The 10,409-nt window shown below is 40.1% G+C and overlaps 1 protein-coding gene across 1 annotated transcript in view; it reads left to right on the forward strand.

Annotated features, from left to right (window-relative positions):
* Positions 1–6,530, forward strand: part of Yipf6 (Yip1 domain family member 6) — a 107,993-nt gene extending 101,463 nt beyond the window's left edge. The window contains exon 9 of the mRNA XM_010632181.3: positions 5,716–6,530. The gene's annotated coding sequence lies outside the window, so the exon portion shown is untranslated. The remainder of the gene's footprint in view (positions 1–5,715) is intronic.
* The last annotated feature ends 3,879 nt before the right edge of the window (positions 6,531–10,409 follow it).

Here is a 10,409-nt window from a genome sequence, read left to right on the forward strand (position 1 = left end):
ACGCGACCCACAGACATTCTCATCTTCATAACATCAGAGAAAACAGTTCATCAAATCAACAGCAATGCTTTACCCCAACTGATACAAGCAGCAACACATTAAGATCAAGCACAACTTGGATGCTGAACTCCTGTGGTAGTCACTAGTCTATCACCCTTAAATCATTTGAATTAAATTGAAATCAAGAAGCAATCCAGAACATATCTGCAGTGAACAAACTTTTCAATATAGTATATTTACCATTTAATGGCTCAGACAGAGCGAGGATGCAAGACCCCTGATCTCAGTTAGCTGCTGGCTGTACCCCATGATGCTGACTGACCTCGGGCTGCAAGGCCCAGATTGAATTCCCCATCCTTCTGAGTGGTTGAACTCTGCAATGTTCTATTACAGGTTTCCCACACCCTTTCTTTAAAGATGTTCAAAGTTGGGAACTCAGAAAAATACCCTTGATGACCACCTCTGTCTTTGCAGAGTGGGTCCAAAGACTTGCACAGTCAGGAGGTCTGAGAGTGTGTGTGGGGGTATCTGGGGATTATGGGGGTTCAGGGGCGCCTGCGCGGCTACCTTCCCGGTGATTGAGCGATGGCTGCTGGGTTGGGAGCAGGCATGGTTCTCCTTCCCGTGGTGGATTGGGGCCCTGCCCACCTCCCGGCGCTTGAGCGATGGCTGCTGGGTCAGAAGCAGGGGTGGTTCTCCTTCCCGCAGTTGATCGGGCCGGCCTACCTCCTGGCGCTTGAGCGATGGCTGCTGGATCGGGAGCAGGCATGGTTCTCCTTCCCGCGGTGGATTGGGCTGGCCTACCTCCCGATGCTTGAGCGATGGCTGCTGGGTCAGGAGCAGACGTGGTTTTCCTTCCCGTGGTGGATCGGGGCCCTGCCTACCTCCCAGCACTTGAGTGATGGCTGCTGGGTCGGGAGCAGGCGTGGTTCTCCTTCCCGCGGTGGATCTGGCTGGTGATGACACTTCTATAGGATAGTCCTTGCAGTTACTCTTTCCCCCTTGTCTTTTATCTATGCATACTTTGACTGTTTATGTGTGGTTCATCTGCAGTGATAAGTGTGGTGGGGTGAGGAGAATGTGGGGTGTTTTGATGAGTAGTATTAGGCACTAAGGGGAGGGTTTGGAAGGGAGAATAGATGAGAAGAGAAGATTGATATGGAGTCTAATTTTATTGGCGTACTTTTAGTTGCGTTGAAGGTTTAGTATTGAGAGTTTTCAGAGAATATTTGGGGGGGCAAAGGTGAGATATGGGGAAAAGGGGTTCACTTTGTGATTGAGGAAAGCTATGTGGTTATCAGAACTTGCTTATAGGGAGGACAATAATTAGGTAAGATATGGAAGATCCAAAGGGGAGGATCAAGGAAATTTATCAGTGAAAATAGAAGTGCCTGGAGGGGGGCTCAGTATGGTGAATTTAAAAACTTGGTTGGGAGGAGTTCTTATGTTTGGAAAAAGAATAAATATATATGGTAATGATATTATCTCAGCGATTTGAGCTGAAGAAACTAAACAGCTGAGATGAATGAGAGAACCTAGACACAGCAGAGTCAATGACAGAACAAATATACAAGAATAACAACCTACTATACACATGAAACTGAAAAAATCCCAAATTCCTTAATAACTCAAGAAACAAATACTCAAACTAATAAGATGTCCAATGGTAACACAGGTTACATATTCCAATGAGACATTGCCTATGTGATTCCCAAGTAACTTCTTTGCCAGAGAGTTTGAGTGCTCACACCCTACTAACTCCTCTGACCCCACCACTGCAATACTTAAACTCATACTCAGGATCTCTTTCTGCCAGATTGCAGGCATTCTTTTTTGTTTGTTTTGTTTTTTGTTTTTTGAGACAGGGTCTCACTATGTAGTTGAAACTGACCATGCTGGTATCCAACTCACAGCGATTCTCCTGCCTCAGCCTCCTGAGTGCTGGGATTATGGGTGTGCACCACCATGCCCAGCTAGATTGCAGGCATTCTTATAAAGTTTGATCCAGTACAAGTTCTTGGGTTAGCAGCACTTGCTATCCCTCTCCTCTGGTGTGATGGTGGATTTGGCAGACAAGTTCATTGGTGCTAAGTTGTCCATTGAGTCAGGATTATTTCTATGCAGTCAAATCAGCTACAGCAGTAGCAGGCTAATTGGTCACAGTTGTATCTATCGGGGCTAGTTGAAAAATAACACACCATGAGACCCTGTTTTTGGTCTCCCTTTAGCAGTGGTGCCAATGTGAGCCTCCCATCTTTCGGTATTCAGGATGAAACTGGAAAAGCTGAGTCAAATGGAATTTCTAGTTTTAGTATTTTGAGGAAGCTCTGTACTGATTTCCATAGTAATTGTAGTAGTTGACATTCCCAGCAACAATATAGAGGAGTTTTTTGTTTTCCTTACAACAACTTCAACATTTGCTTTTGTATGATTTCTTACTGATAGCCATTCTTTTTGGAGGAAATTGGAACCTAAACTTTATCTTAATTTGCATTTCTCTAATGGCTAGAGATGTTGAATATTTTTTCATGTATTTGTTGGCCATTTCAACTTTTGAGAAGTGTCTGTTCATTTCAGTTGTGCATTTTTGGTTTGGTCTTTTTATTTTTGAGGGAGTCACATTTTTCGAGTATTTTTTTTTTTTGGTACTAGGGATAGCACTCAGGACCTTACACTTGTGAAGCAGGTGGCAGAGCCACTGAACTAAATCCTCAGCCCTTGAGTTCTTTATATATTCTAGATTTTTTTGAGTTTATTGGTACATTTTAGGTATAGAGTACAGTTACATTTATTATTGGGATCTTGTACCTTTACATGACAGGTCTTGGTTCTCATATTTTACCCTCATCCCTGCCCTCCATTCACCCCCTCCTCTCCTCTCCTATATATTCTAGATATTAGTTCTCTGTCCATGGAATAGCTGGAAAAAGTTTCCCATTCTGTAGGTTTTCTCCTCACTTTATTTTTTCCTTTGCTGCGCAGAAGATTTTTAGCTTGATATGACCAAATTTGTTCATTCTTGGTATTTTTTCCTGTACAACCAGGATTCTGTTCAGAAAGCCCTTGCCTATGTCTATATCTTCAAGAGTTTTATCTATTTTAGCTTCCAGCAGATTAAGTGATTCTATTTTAATATTTAGATCTTTGCTCCATTTTAATTTTAGTTTAGTACATGGTGAGAAATGTGGGTCTAGTTTCAAACTGCTTGTGGATAGCCAGTTTTCCCAGCATCATTTACTAAAGAGGCTATCTTTCCCCCAGTGTATGTTTTTGCCCTTTGTCAGAGATCAGATAGTTGAATATGCCTGGGATTGTTCCTGCATCCTGTTCCATTGACCCATATGTCTGTTTTCATGCCAATACCATGCTGTTTTTTTAAATCACTGTAGCTTTGTAGTGTAACTTCCAGCCCAGAGTTGTGATGCCTCCTGCTCTCCTCTTATAGCCCAGCATTGTTTTGCTATTGTGGGTCTCATATAAATTTTAGGATTGTTTTCTATACTACTGTGAGGAATACTGTTGGAATTTTTATTGAGACTGCATTAATTTTGCATATCAGTTTTGAAAGTACGGCCATTTTGACAATGGTGGTTCTATGTATCCAGGAACAGGGGCTATATTTCCATTTTTTGATATCCTCTTTGACTTACTTTGTCAGAGTACTGTAGTTTTGGTTATAGAGTCCTTTCACTTCATTGGTTTTATTACTAAGTATCTAATTTTTATTGATGCTATTGTGAATGGGGTTATTTTTCTATTTTTTATTAGTTATTCACTATTGATGTACAGGATGTTATTGATTTTTGTGTTGATTTTGTATGCTGCTATACTATTGAATTTGGTTATTAATTCTAGAAGTCTCTCAGTGGAATTTCTTTGGTCTTCTATTCAGATTTACTCTAATCTTATAGGACCATGTACTGTTGTTCACTGAAATACCTTTATATGACATGTGACTGTAGTTAACACCATCCAGTTTTTGACTCTTCCAGCTTCTAAATGTTTTCATTTTTGTCCTCATTTTACATCTCAGGCTTGCTTTCCTTCACAATGACATGGACTGTTTTAGATTAAGTGTGAGGCTGTCTGCTTTGGCTGCAGTTAATTTGGGCATTTTGGAAAATACCTTCACGGGACTCTGAGCTTATTATCAGGTAGCATGGCTAACCTGTAGCCTGGAGGAAGTCTGCTCTCAGATATAGTAGAAAACTTCACTTTGAAATCCATGGATATGTGGGGAAGTCTTGATGTTTGGTGCTGCTTTCCTCTTATCTGCTACAGGAATGGAGTAAAACAGTTCACAGACACCTGGATTTTCACTGATAAATGCCAAGATATGACTAGATAGGAACATAACTCTTAGATTAAGAATTTGAGTCTCAGGCTGAGAAGATCCTAGCCAGAATTCTCCTAGTTCACAGTGTATGCTGACACTCTCATGTCTTCAAGATTTTATATTTTGGGAGAATGCAATCAAACCTGGTAATTCTTTCATTTTCTACCTCTTATTCCTTTCATTGTTTTTTGCTTGTTTTAATGATTATTATTCTTCAATTTTGGGAACTCTGAGTTTAAGTTTCTTCATTTGTAAAATGTGAATTATGATCTCTACTTTGGAGAGTTGGTGTGAGGAATTAATGAGATAATGTACCCAAAGTGTTTAGAAACTTTCTTGAGAAAGAGTACTTCAATAAATAATCTCCTGTTTCTTCTAGTTGACCTTTAGCCACAATTTCAAGCCCTGTGTTTCAGCCTCTTTTCATAGATGCCTAGGGCTTACACACAATTTTCAAACCCCAAGGAAACTCTGATATTACTGTTTTTGGACAATAAACAACAGGGATAGAGGTTGATGACTCTGAATCATAGAAGTTTTGTTTTTTTTTTCTAATTAAAGAAAAGCAGAAGCTCTTGTCCTCAGTCTTGTACTGTCATGCTTTTTAGGGGATGATGACTTGTGAGTCATATTTAAAAGGAGAAATAGAAGTTAAGATTGGAAGAAAAAAAGAGAAAAAGACAAAATAGGAAGAGATCACTGTCTGGCTAGGCAGCCAACCTCATGGGGCACTGGCCAGACCAACAACAAAGCCAGAATGAACTGATATCTCACATAGAAGACATGGGCAATATATATACAGGTGTGACAGAGGCAGCATAAACAAAGGAGGGATTTAAAAGGACAGTGGCTTAAAGTATGTTTAAATACATGAGATCATCATTAGAGAATGCAAATGAAAGCATCTTATCATTTTGAAAACTGAAAACTAAAGGGAAAGATTCATGTGTTGTTTTGCTTTCATTAATTATCAAACTGGTGACCAAATAGTAAATGTAGGAAAGTTTCTTAATCCAGCTATGAAAAAAGTATGATAATGTTAGAGTATTATAATTTCTAATGGAACCATAATAAATTAATGGATTCAGACATTGAGCATTACTAGTTAATATCATCACAAAACTAGTTAATATCAGCACTAGATACTATACCTCTTGTTAAAGAATCTTATGTTGAGCTGGGGATGTAGATCAGTGTTGCTGTGCCTGCCTGGCAAGTGCAAAGTCTTGTATTCAATAACTGGTGGAAAAAAGAAAATCAAGAATTCTTGAGTTAAAAAAATCAAGCTGGCCTCTCTCTCTCCCTTGTTCAGAGACAGCCCAGCAGATCCTCCCCATAATAAAGTTTTGTTATAATGCTGGCCTGTTCTTGGTTTTCAGCTCTTTTTACCACATGTATCTGATGCTGAAACCTGGGAGGAAGGTGGTTGATTAAGTGACAGTCCCCCATGGGACGGGGTTGACTAGCCTTTTGGCTGCCTCCTCCAGACCACATCTGCCAAGCCAGAACTGTTGTTCCCAGATCGTGATATCTCCAAAGACCACCAACGAGTCAAGTCTGATGCAATTACAGGAGTTTATTGCAAGCTCGAGCCTGGACCCTCAGACCTCACTGCCACAGCGGATTCGTACCGAGAGCCCTGAGACTGATTTCAAACAGCCTTTTATACTAGCAGAGAAGCAGAACTAGGGGCTTTCTAAATGGGTCAATGCTTGATTGGTTAACATTTTGCAAGTGTGTGTGTTTTGTCAATGCTTAATTGTCCCAGGCCAGATGTCCCTCCTTGTCCTAACAAGATTAACAAAAGAGAACATCTGATGACAACTTACGGGAACAGTCATGGGTTTTTCTGAGAACTAGGTAATTAGCAAAATGGAGTCAACTTGGTCTCCACAGAGCTTTCTACCTTTGCCATTGCTGACAACTCACATCCACACCTGTCACTGATTTCAGGGTGAGTAGGCAGTTAGCTTCCCTATACTCGGGTCCTCTCTCTCATTCTCATTCTTTCCTTTTGGGGACTACTTGGAAATCCAAGCACTTGGTCAGTGAGACCCTCTCAGGCCACGGGGCCCAGGACTGTGACCCTGGGGGATACCCCATTAGCCTACTCCTCTTGTTCTCTTCTGGGGACTGGCTCAGGGAGCATCAAAAGATGTGGGAAGCCAGCCATGGCCCACTGGTTTTTTGAAAGATAACATTTGTTCCTTTTTAAGGACTGCATGTGTTAAACTTGTTTCGACCCTGCATGGGAGAAACTCGGACAAGCCAAAGATCTGTAGGAGTCAGGTGCTTCCTGTTAAAGATCTGACGTTATCTGTAGGAGTCAGGTGTTGTAACTCCATTTTGTTAAGTTCCTCCACCTATTGTGGGAATCATGATTATTAGTTGCAAGTGTTGTTAATTTGTTTTTCTTGAGCCTGATTTCTCTTTCCCGTGTGAACCCTCATTCCCGTGGAGCGGGTGTTGAGGTTACTATGGTAATCCTAGCCCATAATAATTTGGTCTTTCCCTTTAAAAGGCTGATGCTTGCCTGCAATAAACGTCACCTTGATCAGATTCTTTTCTTGGCGTTCTTCCTGTCTCTCTGCCCCATCTCCACCCCACTGCTCTTTCAGGTTTGAGACACTGCTGGACAGTGCTCTGTGTTGCCGGCTCACAACAAGTGGCACCTGAACAGGGACTTGAAATTGAAGTGGCGATCGGTGAGTAATCAGAAGAAGCCTGCTGTCAAAAAGGACTCCGCCGAGTCGAAACAAGGAGGACACCGCTGTCTGGAACGCCCGGTGGGGAAAATCCTCGGAGAAGCAGGTACCAATGGGGCACATAGGATCCGAGATGAAATTTAGCACAGTAATTCAGTCTTTATTCAGGGAGAAAGGAATTAAGGCAAAGAAAAAACAATCATAGTACAGAAAAAGGACATTTTAAGCTGAAGTTGTTATAGAAGTTTAATAGTTAATGAGACAAAAATATTAGGAAAGCTATAAGAGTTATACTTTTGACATGAGAGGTTTTTGTATGTTCATCTTGTTAAAAAACAGGTAAAGAAAGATACACAAGACCAGAAGGCCTAAGTATATAGAAGTGTGTGGAAATCATTTATTTATGTTTGCTTGTTGGTTTCAAGTTTGTTATAAAAGGTTTACATTTACAGTCAAGAGCTTTCATTCCTTTAACCCTAATTCTACAAGAGATCTCTGTTAATTTTGACCTGCAAAAATTTTGATTAGTCATAACAAAAAGATTTTATAATTCATTTGGCCAAAACCATCTGAGTGCACTCGTTAAAAATGTCTTATGTTTGTCTGTCTTAAGTGTTCAAAAATGTTTGTCCAATTATGTTCTTGATCAAAATGACATCAAATATAAATAGATTGTTGATTTCTACAACCTGGCTTTATAGGATCAAATAAAAAACTTAAAAGATAATTAAATATAACCTTTAAGTTTGGATATGTTCCTGTTGGTAAATAAAGAAGCAGCTGCTCAGAAAATGTATTCTGATCTTTGTTCACTAATGGGAGCCACCAAAATAATTTTCTTAGCCTTATAAAAAGATATGCCTTGCTAAATGTTGTTAAAAATGTTTAATTGGTTATCATCAAAGGTCTGAATTATAAAAATGTTATTGTAACATGTTTCTGATGGTTATCTTCAAAAAATATTTTCTGTTTAAAAAAAGGGAAGATCCTGTTGATACAAAGCTACACTACAGGACATAACAATTCATATAATTATAATAATTATTATTGCTACTTTTCTGGTATATGAAATGTATTCATATTGTTTGACCATGCAGGTTTTTCAGCATATTGTTTATGATAATAACCTTTCGGTCTAGGTATTGTCCCTTCTCTTCTGCTCCACCTATTTATGATTACAGGTACATTTATAGATCTACCACTATCCCTGAACAGCTTGAAGCTGGGTTTCCACTGAGGAGACCGGATTGGGACCCCAACACTGAAGCAGCAGAGAAAAACTTCAGGATGTATCTTGGTGCACAAATGGAAACTTTATTATCCAGAACAAGGATTTAATGAGACATCACAAAAATTTTAGACTGGTCACTCGAATATCCCATAAGTTTGTCTGCAGAACTTTGGAAAATAGATTCACCTTAGAAAAGTTAGGGGGGAATCCCCTCTCTTTCAAGATTCAAATCACAGATGTACTACTGCTAAATAGTATTTTTCTGTAATATTTATTCCTGTATTGGCGATCATTGTAATTTTGATAATTTTTCATATTTGTAATTGTTATATGTATTGCAAGATGACAAGAATGTATCAATCTTTTGTGTTTTGATTTGCTATGACTGTACAAGTTTCAGTAAAGGATGACACATCTCGGGTGGCCATCTATTTGGCACAAGTCCGCCGTACATAATTCCCTCTCCGTGGAGCATCCATAGACGGGTAAGGTCGGGGCCTCCTTTCTACCAACCTAAGACAGGCAAGAGGGACATAAGCCCTCTTCGCTGATGATGGGTAAGGAGAAAGGACATCCCTGCCACCTAAGACAGGAGCTCTTTGACATATGTCTGGTACCCTCTAAGAGAAACGGGGGAATTATGGAGAGCACAGCCATATTGATCTGTGATTCACCTGAGCAGTGTGGACGTGCTGTCACCCATAGCAACGGGCTAGTTCAGCTGGTGATCTGATCTATTGCCTAGCAGATGTAACTCATAATTGTTATTACTTCCTTCTGGAATGTGTGGGCGGTACTTTCGCTCCTGTACAGCTGGAGAGTATAAAAGGAAAAGGTTCTGTAATAAAGCAAGCAAGTAACTTGAGAAGAAAAGTGCCTCCCGTCTCTCTGTCCTTGTCCTTTCAAGTTTAGGACCTGCTGGCAGGATCCTGATGTTGCAGTTCACGACAAAAAGAGACAAAGATGTTCCTCTCTTTTGCTCTCCTCCTAGGGAGCTAATTCTTTACTTGCTCTAGCACAGGCACCCAACAATCCAAAACACCTCCTTCAATGCTTCTTGGATGCCTCCTGGAACAACTTCATCCCCTTGGATGGTTGGAACCCGACTTTAAGCCAAAATGACTCATTTTTTATTGCAATCAAGTTTGAACTCGGTACAAACTAGAAAATAAATCTCAATGGCCCAAAATGGCACTTTCAATTTTAACACACTGCATGTTTTGTGTAACTTTTGTCAACTCAATGGCAAATGGTCAGAAATCCCCTACTACAAGCCTTCTTTCTTGCCTCTTCCTCTGTCAAACCTGTTCGCCCTCTCAGGTACTTCTAGCCCAAACTCTGTCCTCCACTCCTCCTGACTCCCACCTTTGATCTCGCTGATCACTCACCACTCACACCTCCCCCACCCTATAACCCGGCCAGCTCTTCCATCTCCTCACATGCTCACCTCCACCATCTTTTGACCCTTTCTCATCTCTGCCATCTTGTGTCTCTCCACTACACACCGATGCTCTCCCTGCTCCTCCAGCCCCTCCCAAATAGGAGAGTGAGTGAACAACCACTTCTCTGCTTGCTCTTCCTTCCCCAGCTTCCTCAGAAGAGAGAGGAAAGCAAGACTGCAAAAAAAAAGTAAAATCCTCACCAGGCAGTACCTATTTACATGTCAATAACTTGTTTGGCAGGCTACATGACCAAGAAATTCCATCAGGCCCTATAGTTTTCTGCATAAATATTGGAAAATAACATATAAAGTTTTAAAATAATTCAAAGAAAATGTAATGCTTAAGATTGGATCTCAAAGACCAAATGCTAGGTTACAGCCCAGTGCTGGCTACAGATTGCTCCATAGTAAAATCAGCTGCAATGTCCTGCCAGGCAGGAAAATCTTTAAAAAATTATAAATTCTGGCTAATTGACAAATTTACCTTTCATCTTCAACTTTAAATAATGTTTGATTGGTGTTTGGTTTCCAGATATTTAATCAATGTATTTGAAACATTTCTTTGACATTACAAATTCTTAAATTGTAATTATAGTATTGACTTGAACTTCCCTCTGCATACAGACTCCTGACAATAACTATAATACAAGATTATGCTACTATGTTATTACAAGATTATGCTATTAAAGTGTTTTT

Source organism: Fukomys damarensis, unplaced genomic scaffold (assembly GCF_012274545.1).
Source record: "Fukomys damarensis isolate Sample0158 unplaced genomic scaffold, DMR_v1.0_HiC HiC_scaffold_39, whole genome shotgun sequence".
Lineage (NCBI taxonomy): Eukaryota > Metazoa > Chordata > Mammalia > Rodentia > Bathyergidae > Fukomys > Fukomys damarensis.